This window comes from Hipposideros armiger, unplaced genomic scaffold (genome assembly GCF_001890085.2).
Source record: "Hipposideros armiger isolate ML-2016 unplaced genomic scaffold, ASM189008v1 scaffold_327, whole genome shotgun sequence".
Classification (NCBI taxonomy): domain Eukaryota; kingdom Metazoa; phylum Chordata; class Mammalia; order Chiroptera; family Hipposideridae; genus Hipposideros; species Hipposideros armiger.
Genome location: NW_017731677.1, coordinates 1,012,369 through 1,026,988, shown reverse-complemented (window position 1 = coordinate 1,026,988; position 14,620 = coordinate 1,012,369).

Here is a 14,620-nt window from a genome sequence, read left to right as displayed (position 1 = left end):
TTTTTTTGAGTTTTTATATTTGTGAAGTTCTCTGTACTAGTTGACAATTTGACACTGACATTTTGTTTTTTTAATGTTAATTTATTAGTAGTTCTTCATATATACCAGATACTTGGTGGCTTGTCTTTTCTTTATGATGTCTTGACTAGAAGGTCTTAATTTAAGGAAAACAAATTTATCATCTCTCCCTTGATGGTTACTACTTTTGCATCTTGATTATTAAATCTTTTCCTATCCTGAGGTTGTGAAAATATTTTCTAAAACTCTATAATTTTATCTTTCATTTATTAATTAATTTTTACATAGGAGGTAGGGGTTCTATTTAATTTTTAATTTTTGAAGATTAAGCTAAAATTAACTAACAGTAAAGTGTACAAATATTACTGGTACAATTCAATGTTTGAGAAGTGTTTTATATCCACATAACCAACACACCAAACAAGATATTATAATATTTCCACTATCCTATAAATTTTCTTCTTCTCTCCTCTAGGCAATCATCATATCTATAGGCTTGTTTTACTCAACATAATATGTTTACTTAGCACTTACTGAGCTCATCATTTCTTCCTGTAGGTCAGAGTTTCCATCTGGTATTGTCTCTCTTTGGACTCATGATTTTTTTTTTAATAGCATTTCTTATACTGTAGGCTAACTGCAATAAATTCTCATAGCCTTGTTTTCCTTAAAATATCTGTATTTCACCCTCATTTTTAAAGGACATGTTTACATGTTTACTGAACATAGAAACCTGGGTTAGCAGTTGTATTCGTTATGTAGTTAGTGCCACGGACAATGTTAATGTTGAATTTCACCTGTGCTCTTGGAAAACAGTGGTTGAAGGAATCTCCCCACCTTTCTGTGTTCAGGAAAATCAGCTTCTGGCAAATAACCACCGTTCCCCCATATGACCTAGGTAAGACTCATGGATGGCCCCCTGTTTACTGATGACAAAGCCCAACACAGAAACTCCAAATTCCAATTCTCTTTTTCACAAATGGTTAACTGAACTGCTTGTCTCCACTGACCAAGCCTAACAAAAATGCTTGTTAATCAAACTTGGGTAAGATTCTCTCCTTCCCTCAGGTCTCTGAACTATGTAGCTTGTGCCAACATACAGTCTCTTCTTAAGAGCTCTGGAAAATAGGCTCAGGGTAAAACATTTTCTGATCTGTGATCAGATCATACCACTCTTCCATTTCCCTTTCCTAGGCCTGCTCTTCCTAGTCTTGTTTGCTCCTCCCTATAATAGAAAAATTCTTTGTACCTAACGCTAGAAATACTTGGCATATCTAATGATCAAAGCATTCTCTCTATTGCAATAGCCCCTTCCTTCTCTCCTCGCAGTAGTAACCCTTTCACCTAAAGTACCCCCTTACTAAGTCCTGGTTGTTACACTGTGTAACAACCGTGAAACTTAATGCATTTAATAAAAGCATTATACTATATCTCATAATTCCATGAGGGGTCTGGCATCATCCAGGTGGTTCTTCTGCTGCATGTGATGTCCATCAGAGATGCCCTAATCTGGGTGCTCAGATAGGTTGCCAAGTCCAAGATCACTCACTTGCATGGCTGGCAGTTGATGCTAGCCCTTGGCTGGCAGCTCAGCTGGGGCTTTGACTGGAGGGCTTACACATGACCTCCCTAAAGGCTTGGGCTTCTCACTGCCTGGCAACTGGGTTCTGGAGGCAGTAAATGTTCCAGGAAAGAGGAAGCACATGCTGCCAAGCCTCTGAAAAGTTACACCCAGAACTGGCACAGCATCGCTTCATCTCTATTATATTGGTTACGAGTCAGCAGGCACAGCACCAGCACAGCTTCAGGGGGCTAGAAATGAACTCTCTCTCTTCCCTAAGGGAAATGATAAATGTATGGCCATCTTTAACTCACCACAACAATATCATTGTTCTTCTGTAGGTAATTTTTGTGTGCTCTCACTGCCCTGGTCTAGTTGTTTTTAAGACTTTATCTTTCATTTTCAGCAATCTGATTGTAATGTGTCCAGATATGGTTTTCTTTATATGTATCTGCTTGGGGTTTATTGAGCTTCTTGGAATTGTGGGTGGTTGTTTTTCACCAATGTGAGGGATTTTTCAGTCATTTTTTTCTATTAACCCCCCCCCCCTTATTAGTCCTATCCTCTGGACTACTTGATTTTGATGGAGAAGGAATAACTTCAGGCCTTGTGCATGGATTTAGCAGCACTGTTGTTGGTATGGGTTGAAAATGGACTGCGGCTGCACTGCAGCCTGACTAAGGGGCAGTGCTAAAAGATGATGGCAAGAGAAATCCTCCAGGGGAAGAAGCTTCAGGAAATAGACTTGGGCATCAACTTAATGCGAGGACTCCTTGGCAGTGGCAGGTGGTTTGACTAGTTAGGCAGGACTTTAGAAGGAACATGATTAGAAGATCAGAGATAGAGAAACCTGGGAGAAGCACGTGTATGTGCCTATGGAAATAGGACTAAACTGAATCTGTGTATCTCACATAAATACCTGTAAGAGAAGATGCACCTTGGGTGTGGCATTGAACAACCAGGTGGGTAGACCAGTTAGTCACCCCAGTGATTGCACAGTGAGTCCATAAATATAGTAGCTATGTTTTCTAGACTAAAGCTTAACTCATGGACCCAATAGGTTGGGCTCCCTCTCGCTGGTAGAGCTGATTGACTCTGAGCTCACAGTATTATACCATCCATTGAAGGAAGACCAAACAGAGATTTGGTATCAATTTGATTGCAATGAAACACTTCCAAACTGGAGGTGACAGTGATTCTTCCTTACTGAAACTGATACATATCTGGGGATAAATTTTCCATTTCTATCTGCAGTGCTTCAACACGCTGTTTGAGGACTCAGATATCTGTTTTATTGACATGGGATCTCACATAACATCTTCATGAACAGATGAACAGTTGACCCCTTTATACCAAGGAAAGCATAGCAGTGGGTGTATGACCATGGCATCCACTAGTCCTACCACAATACCATAGAACACTGAAGCTTCCAGCCTGAAAACATTTTTTTAAAAAATCATAAATATGCACCTCTGTGCTTAAATGTAACACCTGTGGGGTTGGAGTGCTGTCTTTCAAGATGTGGTCTTTACTTTGAATCAGCAGCCATCATGTGCTGGCGGCAATGCCTCAAGGGGTAGAGAGCTCAAGGGTTGGAAGTAGGAGCGGCCCCTCTCAGTATCACTTTCAGGGACTCTTTTGAACATATTTTGCATTCTCTTCTCACCATTATAGCATCATTAGAAACCATGGTTCTTGGCATGACACTCTACTGGGGCCATAGTAAGGATTTCACTAGACCTAATTCTGCCATCTGGTCATTTGGGGTTCTTTAGTCCAGTATATTAGCAGTAAAACACTGGAGTTACTATATCAGTAGGAGTAATTGACCAATTGTAATGAGGAGGTAAGGTTGATGCCTTAGCAACAGCAGGGACAACTATGACTGCTACTAGGAGATTTACTTGACTGCCTCTTGATGCTTTAATGCCCATTGATAACCACGAACAGGAAATTGAAGCAGATACAGCCTAACAAGTGCTCACGAAGCAAAGACTCAGACCCACCAGGAACAAAAATCGGTGTTCCCCTATTGTGCCAGTTGCCTAGACAAGCCCATGAGCTGGCCAAGGGTGCAGGGAATGGATAATGGACAGGAGAAAAGAAAGATGATAAACATCTGTGCTACTTCAATGCCAACTACAGCAGTGGGAGCTGTCACATTTGTTCTCCTTTTATCAGCCTTCCTTTTTAGAAATTGTAACCAGCCACCACTTAAGGAATTGGTTGCAGGACTGAGGGAACCTCACATGGGGTATGTGTGGATCTGAGCAGGTGTCATCTGTAGCAGAAGTTGTTATGCTTTGCTTGTGTCCCACCAGCCCTGCTCATTTCAGTGCCACACTAATTCCACCTCCAAATACTAGTATCTGCATGCCTTCTCCTGAGGGCTTTCTCTGGCCACCAGGTTCTGCTTTATTGATGCACACAGCAGACCAAAGTAGCATGGAATGAACGTCCTGTGGGAGAATCCGTTAGCCAACGACCAGCAGGAGTTGGTGCATAAACATTTCAGTTCCTTCATCCTGTGGGTGGGGTAACTCCGAGGTGCATGTTTTACACCGTATCCCAGAGTTCACCAGTTGACTTGAAGCTCTAGTTACCCACAGGGGTGAATGGCTTGAAAAACGCATCATTCTTTACTGCCTTTTTCTTCTCTACGCTGCTAGTGTTTGCTGAAATTATTTCCTACATAAAATACTTTCACTCAAAGCCTTGTACCAGGGCCTGCTTTGGCTCAACAAAATTGACTTAGTCTATCATTTTGTGTAACTTCAGGGTTCTAGAGATTTCTTGAGGGAAAAAAATAAGGTTTACATCTGTCTCTCCTTCTCATTTGAGGGGGTCTTGATCCCTCTAGCTAGATATTTTGTTTCTTCCACCCAACAAGATGGCCAACATACTGTTTGTTTTTCTGCTAATAGCCACCCTCCCCTATTTCAACTCTTATCATCAAATGGCTGCAGTAGAAAGCAAATTTTTTCTCTGCAATTCACCCCTTTGTGGAATCTTGTCTCCTCTCATCCTGGTAACATCACAACTCCTCATTGCTTTTATGCAGATGTTCATATTTTATCTGGATGTTTCCATTCACTTTTAATTGGAGCATTGTTCTGTCACCAACTACTTCATAATAACTGAAGCCTATTCATCAAATAATTATATTTTTAAATTCTAGAAATCCTATTTGATTCTTTTTCAAATCTGCTTGGTAACCACTAGTAATTTGCTGTTTCCTGCAGTTTATTCAAAGCTTGTTTTGGTTTTTGGTTTTTATTTGCTTTGAACATATGACACAAGGCTATTTAATAGTCTTTATCTGTGAATTCTATATCTAAATTCTCAGTATACGTGTGATGGGTTTGATTATTCTGATGCTTGCACATGGTATTTTGTTTTCTTGTGTGCTCAGTGATTATTTTACAAAACCTGAATGACTCATTTTTCTTGAAAAATTACATCTATCTGACAATTGTTTAAAATCTCAGTGTAAGGAGCATTTTTCCCAGAAGGATATGCTTGTGTATTAGCCGAGTTTTTAGAACATTATCAGTCTGGACAGCTCTTTATCATGTTCACGGTGTGAAGGTTTTTGGACTACAGGAGGAAAGTGGGTTTGCTAAAACTCTCCATGAGGGCTTACTTGTGCTTATAATGTCCAAGGGTAATGTCCTCTGCCAGGAACCATGGACACTTTCTCCTGGGTTTATCGAGGGACTAGCCCGTTGGAGTTTTACTTTTTTATTTTTTATTTTTTTAGTTTTATTGAAAAACAGCCATGGTCATTGGTTACACATTGCTTTCATGCTACAATAGCATAGTTGACTCTTTTAGGGAGGGCGCAGCTCACAGTGGCCCATGTGAGAATTGAGCTGGCAACCTTGGTGTAATCAGCACCATGCTCTAACCAACTGAGCTAACGGGTCACCCCGAGTTTTACTTTTATAGAGGAAAATTCTCCTTTTAGACTTTTGTCATCTGCTGCCACCTGCTATTAGCCTTCAAAGTTATGATCATGTTTCTCAGATTTGACAAATGTCTTCAGGGTGAAAATGGTCCATGGGCTCTGTCAGTTTTTACTTTCACATATATTTTGGTGTGGTCAATTATTTTTTTAGTACTAGTTTCTACATATGTTCAAGAATATTTTTTTAAAAGTGTAATGTATTCAGCACTTTCAATTGTTTTCAAGAAGGTAGGATAAGACATCTCAGTCTGAATATCCTAATAAACATATGCTCATTTTTAAAGAACATTTTAAAATGCGTGGTATATTTGGTGAACTCAGATAAAAGCAGAAACAGATGAAAACTTAGGTCAGTAATTAGACAGGCACAAATTCTGATTGTAAAATTAACTATGTTATCTAAATCCATCTAGCTTGCTATTTACTTTATGACCCCGCTCATGTTTCTCCAGTTTTTTTTTCCTCACAACACATGCTACAAGATGAGAGAATCAGGACGCTATTGTTTTAGTCAGATGCTATTCACATAATTAACTTGGATTTCAAGCCTTGATCTACCCAGCCGGGGCAAATAGCATTAAGTCCCTAGACCTCAAGTTTTGTCCTTAAAATTAAGATGAAAATATCTCACAGAACTGATCTGAAGAATAAATGAGAAAATTCATTAATTTATGAATATTTATTGAGCAGTGACAACCTGTCAGGCCCTGTGATGGTTAATTAAGCTGAGATGTTGACTTTTCTTGGGTCTCGAGCCTCCTGGTCTTTGGACAGGAATGGGCTCCCCTGGTTTTCGGGCCTTCCGATTCACCCCGCAGATCTTGAGACTTACCTATCCCCATAACTGTGAAAGCCAATTCCTTATACTAAGTCTCTTCCCACATAACATGCATCCTACTGGTCTGTTTCTCTGGAGAACTTTGACTAATACAGACCTTAAGCTAAACACCACGGTGTACAGTTTCCTGTGGCCTAATGCCTGCTGTTGAGGAGCTTGTCATTTAATGGGTTTATGAGAAAGCATTTGTCATTGAGTAGATGGTCATAATTATCAGCTTTCCTTAAGCATGCTAATTAAGTGTGGATATGGAGGGCCATTAAAATGTGGAAAATGCAGAAAGAATCAACCTTGTTCCTCTTAGTAGATATACAATACATGTCTTTAAACACCTAAACATTACAGAGAGAGAAAATTCAGGGAGATGGTCAAACAACTGTAAAAGAACGTGGCCTCAGAGGCCAGATGCCAATGGGCTGATGAAAACGAAATGGAAAGACATTGAGTTCAATGCAGACTAAGTGTTGCTTAGCTAAAGAGAACGAGAACGGGAAACCACAGTTTTTTTAAATGCAACAGTAACAGTGGCAACAACATACTCTGTCCTTGAACTCCATGTACTAGAATGTTGCAAAAACAAGTCTCTGTCCATGAACCCCATTGATCTCAATGATGCTGATTGTTAAATGTTATCTGACAAGATTGAGAATCATAAATATCCTGAACTGTAATTTTGCAAGGAAATGAAAGAGATTTACTCTCCAGACCCCTGTTTGCGAGCTTCCCTAAAAGCTACTATAGAAATGCAGTGTTTTCAATTGTGTTATTAATTCTCATACATTTTATCGACATTTTCCAGTTGAATGGCTTTCACTTTGATTGTGTCTTCCATCTTCTTTGTTCTGATGAGACATTTTTTTTAAAAGACATTTTACTCTCTTCTATAAAAACAATCAGGCAAAAATTATATCCAAATAGTTACAAACACTAAGTTTGTGTTTCATTCAGTCCAACATTTAGTAACGTCTCCCAGCTGACTTCCTATGCAAGGAAAGAAAGCAAATGCTGTAGTAAAAGACAAACAGCTGTTTCTTCCAACACTATGAGTCTTATAAATCCCTTCTTGTGAATAAAATGTAATCATCCCTTTTATTTCCAAAGGTAGGGGAGGTTAGCTCGAAATAATAACAATCCAAAACAATGATGACTAACAATCTCCAAATAATGGGAATTTTTATATGTTGGGAGTGCCAAAACAATGTATACAAGTGGATACTTCGGTCAACATTGCTCAAGCAGTAGTTCGCCGTAATTAGAAGTATCTGGATGCTGATGGTAACCACTTCGAGCACCTCTTATAATTGCAGAAGTCAAATGTGACTTGTATTCATCTTTTGTTATTGGTATATATTGAGTATTACAATTTTAATAGATTTTTTTCTTTCTTAAAATGTGTACACATTTTTTTGGCACTATATATATATATATATATATGATCCATGCTTCCCCATTTCTCAGTTCTCCTTGGGAAGAGAATAAGGGGAAGTTGGTTACAACAATGGCAATATTCTTTCAAATGATGATCTCAGATTTTCAGAAAGTATTTCCTTAGGATGTCAGCACTGAAGAATAGGTTCAAATTGTCAAAGCTAAATGCAATTGATATTGCAAGTACGTTTTAACAATAGGGAAATCAGTTTGTGTCAAAGCATCTTAGGCCATTAGTGAGTTCCATTTTCTTCATCTGTCAAACAAATAGCACAAAACCCCTTTTGAACAGCTGTTCAAATTAGCATGAGCTCACAGGCCTGAGGCCTAAATGTGTAATTTGACTGACCCTAATAGTAATTACGCCTTACCGAGTGAGTGTTCATGAAAGTACATTTTGTCACTGTTTCGGGCCTTCTTTTGGACATTTTTCTACTTTTGCAACTTGTGATGATAGTCTCACTCTTCTAACTTATGCCTTTTCTCCTTTATTTTTTATTAGCTTTGACTTAGACCTTAAAGGCATTTTTGCAACCCACCCCCCCCCATAATGGTCTAGTTCTATCATCTAATTTTCCTCCAGAAAGACTGCACGAAATTACATTTGTATCAGCATTCTAAGGAGAATGCCTGACACTTTACTGATTTGGGTGCTCTTACTCTCTTAGCTTTATGAATTTGATAAGTCACAGATAGTATAGATTTTTAAACATCTTGTCATATAGTTTATGGTACATTTTTATTCCAAAGGTTTATCTTTTTATGATATTCACATGCATATCTTTTTTTATGGTTTTGCCCTTAGAAAGATCTGTTTTACCCAGGCTTACATATATATTTTTTTCTATATTTTCTTCCATAGTTTTCTCTCTTATTTGAAATCCCACCATTATTTTTTTCTAAATATATGCATATTTTAAATACTACTTCTGATCTTTCAGTTCAATTCCACTGAATTGAGTATATATTCTGTTCCTAATTCCAGGCTGTTTCAGTTACTCTTGCATTACAGTTAGTATTTATATCAGAAAATATAGGATGTCCTTTATAATTCTTTAAAAAAATTCTTCAGCCATGCTTGCTATTATACAAGGACTTAAGAACATTTATTTGAAATGCCTAAACTTTTCTTTCAAATATAGATTAGAATTGCAACATTGGTAAATACATTTAGAAAAACTAAAGCTATTAATAATTTTGTCTTTTCAATATTGCCTTTATACATTTTGCCTAAATTTAACTAGTAAATGTTATATTATATTTTGAAGAATCATACTTTTAATATTATTTTTATTTTTCAGTTGCAGTTGACATTCAATATTATTTTGTATTAACTTCAGGTGTACAGCATAGTGTTTAGACATTGATATAATTTATGAAGAGATCCCCCTGATTAGTCTAGTACCCACCTAGCACTCTATATAGTTATTGCAATATTATTGACTATATTCCCTATGCTGTATTTTACATCCTCTGACTATTTTGTAACTACCAATTTGTACTTCTTACTCCCATCACTCTTTTTTCACCCAGTCCCCCAAAACCCCTCCCATCTGGCAACCATCAGCTTATTCTCAGTATCTGAGCCTCTTTCTGTTTTGTTTGTTTGTTTATTCTTTAGATTCCACATATAAGTGAGATCGTATGGTATTTGTCCCTCTCTTTCTGACTTATTTCACTTAGGGTAATACCCTCTAGGTCCATCCATGTTGTTGCAAATGGTAAGATTTCATTTTTTTTATGGCTGAGTAATATTCCATTGTATAAATGTACCACTTCTTTATCCAATTGTCTGTTGATGGGCATTTCAGTTGTTTCCATATCTTGGCTATTGTGCATACTGCTGCATTGAACATAGGGGTGCATATGTATTTTTGAATTAGTGTTTTGGATTTCTTCAGATAACTATCCAGAAGTAGAATTGCTGGGTCATAAGGTAGTTCTGTTTTTAGTTTTTTGAGGAAACTCTAAACTGTTTTCCATAGTGGCTGTACCAATTTGCAATCCCACCAGCAGTGTACAAGGGTCCCCTTCATTCCATAATCTTGCCAACACATGTTGTTTGTTGATTTATTGATGATAGCCATTCTGACAGGTGTGAGGTAAAATCTCATTGTGGTTTTAATTTGCATTTCTCTGATGATTTGTGATGTTGAACACCTTTTCATATGTCTATTGTCCATCTGTATGTCTTCTTTGAAGAAATGTCCACTCTGTTCCTGTAACCATTTTTTAATTGGATTGTTTGTTTTTTTAGTGTTGAGTTGCATGAGTTTTTTATAAATTTTGGATATTAACTCTTTATCGGATGTATCATTAGTGAATATCTTCTCCCATTCAGGAGGTTGTCTTTTCATTTCATTGATGGTTTCAACCTTGGCTGTGCAAAAACATTTTAGTTTCATGTAGTCCCATTTGTTTATTTTTTCTTTTGTTCCCATTGCCTTAGGAGATATATCAGAAAAAATATTACTAAGAGCAATGTCAGAGAATTTATTGCCTATGTTTTCTTCTAGGAGTTTTTATGGTTTGGGGTCTTACATTTAAGTCTTTAATCCATTTTGAGTTTATTCTTGTTTATGGTGTAAGGAGGTGGTCCAGTTTCATTTCTTTTCTTTTTTTTTTTTTTGCATGAATCTGTCCCGTTTTCCCAACACCATTTATTGACTAGACTGTCTTTACTCCAGTGTATATTCTTGCCTCCTTTGTCATAGAGTAAATGACCATATACGTGTGGGTTTATTTCTGGGCTCTCTATTCTGTTCCATTGATCTATGTGTCTGTTTTTATGCCAGTACCATGCTGTTTTGATTACTATTCCCTTGTAGTACAGTTTGATATCAGGTAGCGTTATACCTCCAATTTTGTTCTTTCTCAGGATTGCTGTGACAATTAATATATTTTGTGGTTCCATATAAATTTTAAGATTGTTTGTTCTAGTCTGTGAAAAATGCCATTGGTATTTTGATAGGCATTGCATTTGATAGGCATTGCAAGTGGTGAAAATGAACATCCTTGTCTTGTTCCTGATCTTAAGGAGAATGTTTTTAGCTTTTCCCCATTGAGTTTGATGTTAGCTGTGGGTGTGTCATATATGGCCTTCATTATTTTGAGATATATTCCCTATATTCCTATTTTACTGAGAGTTCTCACCATAAATAAATGCTGGATTTTGTCAAATGCTTTTTCTGCACCTATTGATACAATAACGTGGTGTATCACATTAATTCATTTGCAGATATTGACCCAAACTTACATCCCAGGAATAAATCCCACTTGATCATGGTGTGTGACCTTTTTGATGTATTGCTGAATTTAGTTTGCTAGTATTTTGTTGAGGATTTTTGCATCTATGTTCATCAGGGGTAAATTAAAGATATATTTTTTTTTGTAATGTCTTTGTCTGGTTTTGGAATCAGGGTAATTGTGGCCTTGTAAAATGAGCTTGGGAGACTTCTATCCTCTTGAATTTTTTGGAATGGTTTGAGAAGGATAAGTGTTAATTCTTCTTTGAATGTTTCTTAAAATTCACCTATGAAGGCAGGACTTTTGTTCATTGGAAATTTTTTGATTAATGATTTGATTTCATTTATAGTAATTGGTCTGTTGATATTTTCTGTTTCTTCTTGATTCAGTCTTAGAAGATGAAGAGCCATATTTTGGTTTTATCAAGTCGACCTTCTTTTTAAAAATTTATTTATTCCTATATTCAGATTTCCTAATACATCCATTTTATTTTCTTTGGATTCTTTTGTTACTATTTTTTCTAACACCTATTTTTGAGTATATGTCTAAACCTGTACATCTATTTTAATAATAAAAACAAATAGCATTCTAAATTACTTGGAAATAGCTTTGAATCATCCCTTGTCATGTAATATGTAATTTCCAATGCTGTTTTATAAGCATTTTGTAATTATACTTTTAATTCTATCTTCATCTCTGGAGCTATTTAGCAGAATGTTTTAAAGTTGTAAATAGTTTTTAGATTAGATTATTTTTCTTACATTATGATTAATTTCTGTTTTTAGTACAGTGTAATGAACTGATACTCTATAAAATTTCTATGCCATGGAATTTCTGGATATTTGCTTTGAGACGTATTATCTAGTCGCATGTTAACTGTTGCAAAGGCTTTCATTTTCCAGGCACTTGTCTTTTAACTTTGTTCATGACATTTTTAAGCACACAAAGGGTGTACTTTTTTTTGTAGTTAAATCTGTCTATATTTTCTTCTTTTGGCTTCTGGGTTTTATGTCTTTATTAGTGAACTTCAAGTTAAAAAGAAAATTTATAGTATCATGTTTAACTTCTACCAAGCTAGACTGTATATTTCCCCAAATGAAACTACACATTTGTGTTACCAAATTGCTGCAACTGTTTTATTCTCCCTGGAAAGGGACTTCCTCTCATCTCCATATGTCAAAACACTGAAGATTCCTTAAGATATATTTCAAAGTTTATGTCCTCTATAAAAACTTCCCAGTTTGCTTCGATCATGCAATCAGAGGCACCTCTCCTTCTTCTGATTCTCTATTGTACATTCTTTGTACTTTTCCTGTGACATCTGATATTCTGCCTTAAATTAAGATGAATTCAGTACTTGCCTTACCCTTATTTTTGATGTGTATTTTCTTGAGCAAACTGATTTTTTAAATTTACGTTTGTTTTCCCTGACACCAAATCTGGCATACAATAGACTCTTAATAAATACTTATTGTTTTGAATGGCTTTAGTGTGGAAGAGAGACTTTCTTTCATTTAAAATCCAAGCACTTGGTTCTATTTGTTGAGGGTTGCTTGAGAAGAAAAAGGTGATTACTTTGCTAGCTTCAAGTATCCGTTCTAATTAACCCAAAGCAAGATGAACTATGAAGACCCAGGCATGCTAAAAAAATGCTAGACAGACATTTAACTTAACAATTCAGAAATTAGGGTTATTATCATTGTTTCTGTTTTACATTACTAGGCTTGATGAGTAGGTTTCTCAGATTCAGTTTCTAAGACATCTGAATAAAAAGATACTGCTTAGGGCCAGCCAAGTGGCGCGTTGGTTAAGAGTTGGCTTGGGACGCCAGCTCTGAGCAGCGGGTCCCCAGTTCGGATCCCACATGAGGGCCAGTGACGCTGCGCCCTCTACAGCTAAGGTGGTGAACAACAGCTCAACCTGGAGTTAGGCTGCTGTGAGTTGCTAGTGATGGCGTAGGCTGCAGTGGGGCTGGCTGACAGCTGGCATGAGCTTTCATGAGCTGCTGTGAGCAGCCGTCCAATGGACTGGGAGCGACTGCCTCACCCAGGGAAAGCACAATGATAATACCAACACGGGCCAGTGAAGCGACGTCCTCCATAACTAGACTGAAGAACAAAAGAACAGCCACTTGCCTGTTCTCCTTCTCTGATTCCCTAACGCTGTTCCCCTCCCCTAATTCCCAAATAAAATCTTAAAAAAAAATACAAAAAACATACTGCTTATCTGTGAGATATCAGTAGAGAACTAGCAGTAGAGAACTAGATGTCAGGTTGACTAACACATACTGCCTTTATCCACTGCCTCTCTGCTTCCTTCAACAGTTTATCTATGGAAAATAGCATCTGGGCTTGATTTTCCAGACATCTCTATGACAGTGCTCTGATAGGCTCTCTCTTTTAGAATCTGTCTGAGACTTCCCTGGCTGTGATCTTCCAGGTAAGGCCAGTCTGCTCTCCAAACCTCATGGTTTCTATTGGACCTTTAATAATTGTTTTGAATAGGGCTCTTTATTCAGAATATTTAATGAAAGAGTTGTCTTTTGTTTGACTCCTTTGAGGGTTTATTTCACCATTCACAAGTGGAAAATGGGTTTTTCTATAAAAATTTTAGAGAACACGTTCATCATTCCTGCCTATTTTCTCATTCATACACTATGGACCCTTTCTATTGTAATTCTCATCTGTTAAGACTTTTATCCATTTTCCATGTTGGACCTTTCTGATAAGGTATGTATCTTGTTTGTTTTGTTTCTTTGTTTTGTACTTTAGGTTTCATATATAAGTGAAATCACATCCTCTGTCTGACATACTGCACTCAGCACAATTCCCTCCAGGTCCATCCATACCACCGCAAATGGCAAGAAACCATTCCGTTCCGTGACCGAGCAATATTCCATTGTATATATGTACCACCTCCTCTTTATCCATTCTTCCATCGACAGACACCCAGGCTGCCTCCACCTCTTGGCCATTGTAAGCAATGCTGAGAGGAACATATGGATGCACACGTCCCCTCAAAGTTTGGGTTTCTTTGGATAAATACCCAGAAGTGAGATTACTGGGTCCTTCTTTGTCTCTTGTTATAGCCTTTGTTTTAAAATCTATTTGTCTGGTATAAGCATTGCTACTCCAGCTTTTTTGTTTGTTTGTTTGCTTGTTTCCCTTTTCATGATTACCTTTTTCTATTGCTTTACTTTCAGTCTGTGTGTGTCTTTTGATCTGAAATGAATCTCTTATAATCAGCATATGTAAGGGTCTTCTTATCCATTCAGCCACCCTATCTTTTGATTCAAGCATTTAATACATTTACATTTAAAGTGATTATTGATGGATATGTAGTTATTGTCATTTTATTCATATTTTTAATCTTTCTTTTTTTTTTTAAGTCCCTCTAAAATTCCTTGTAGTACTGGCTTGGTGGTGATGAACTCCCTTAGCTTTTTCTTTTCAGGGAAGCTCTTTGTCCTTTGATTCTAAATGCTAGCTCTGCTGGTAGAGTAATCTTGGTTGTAGGTCCTTGCTTTTCATCACTTTGAATATTTTGCACCAATCCCTTCTGG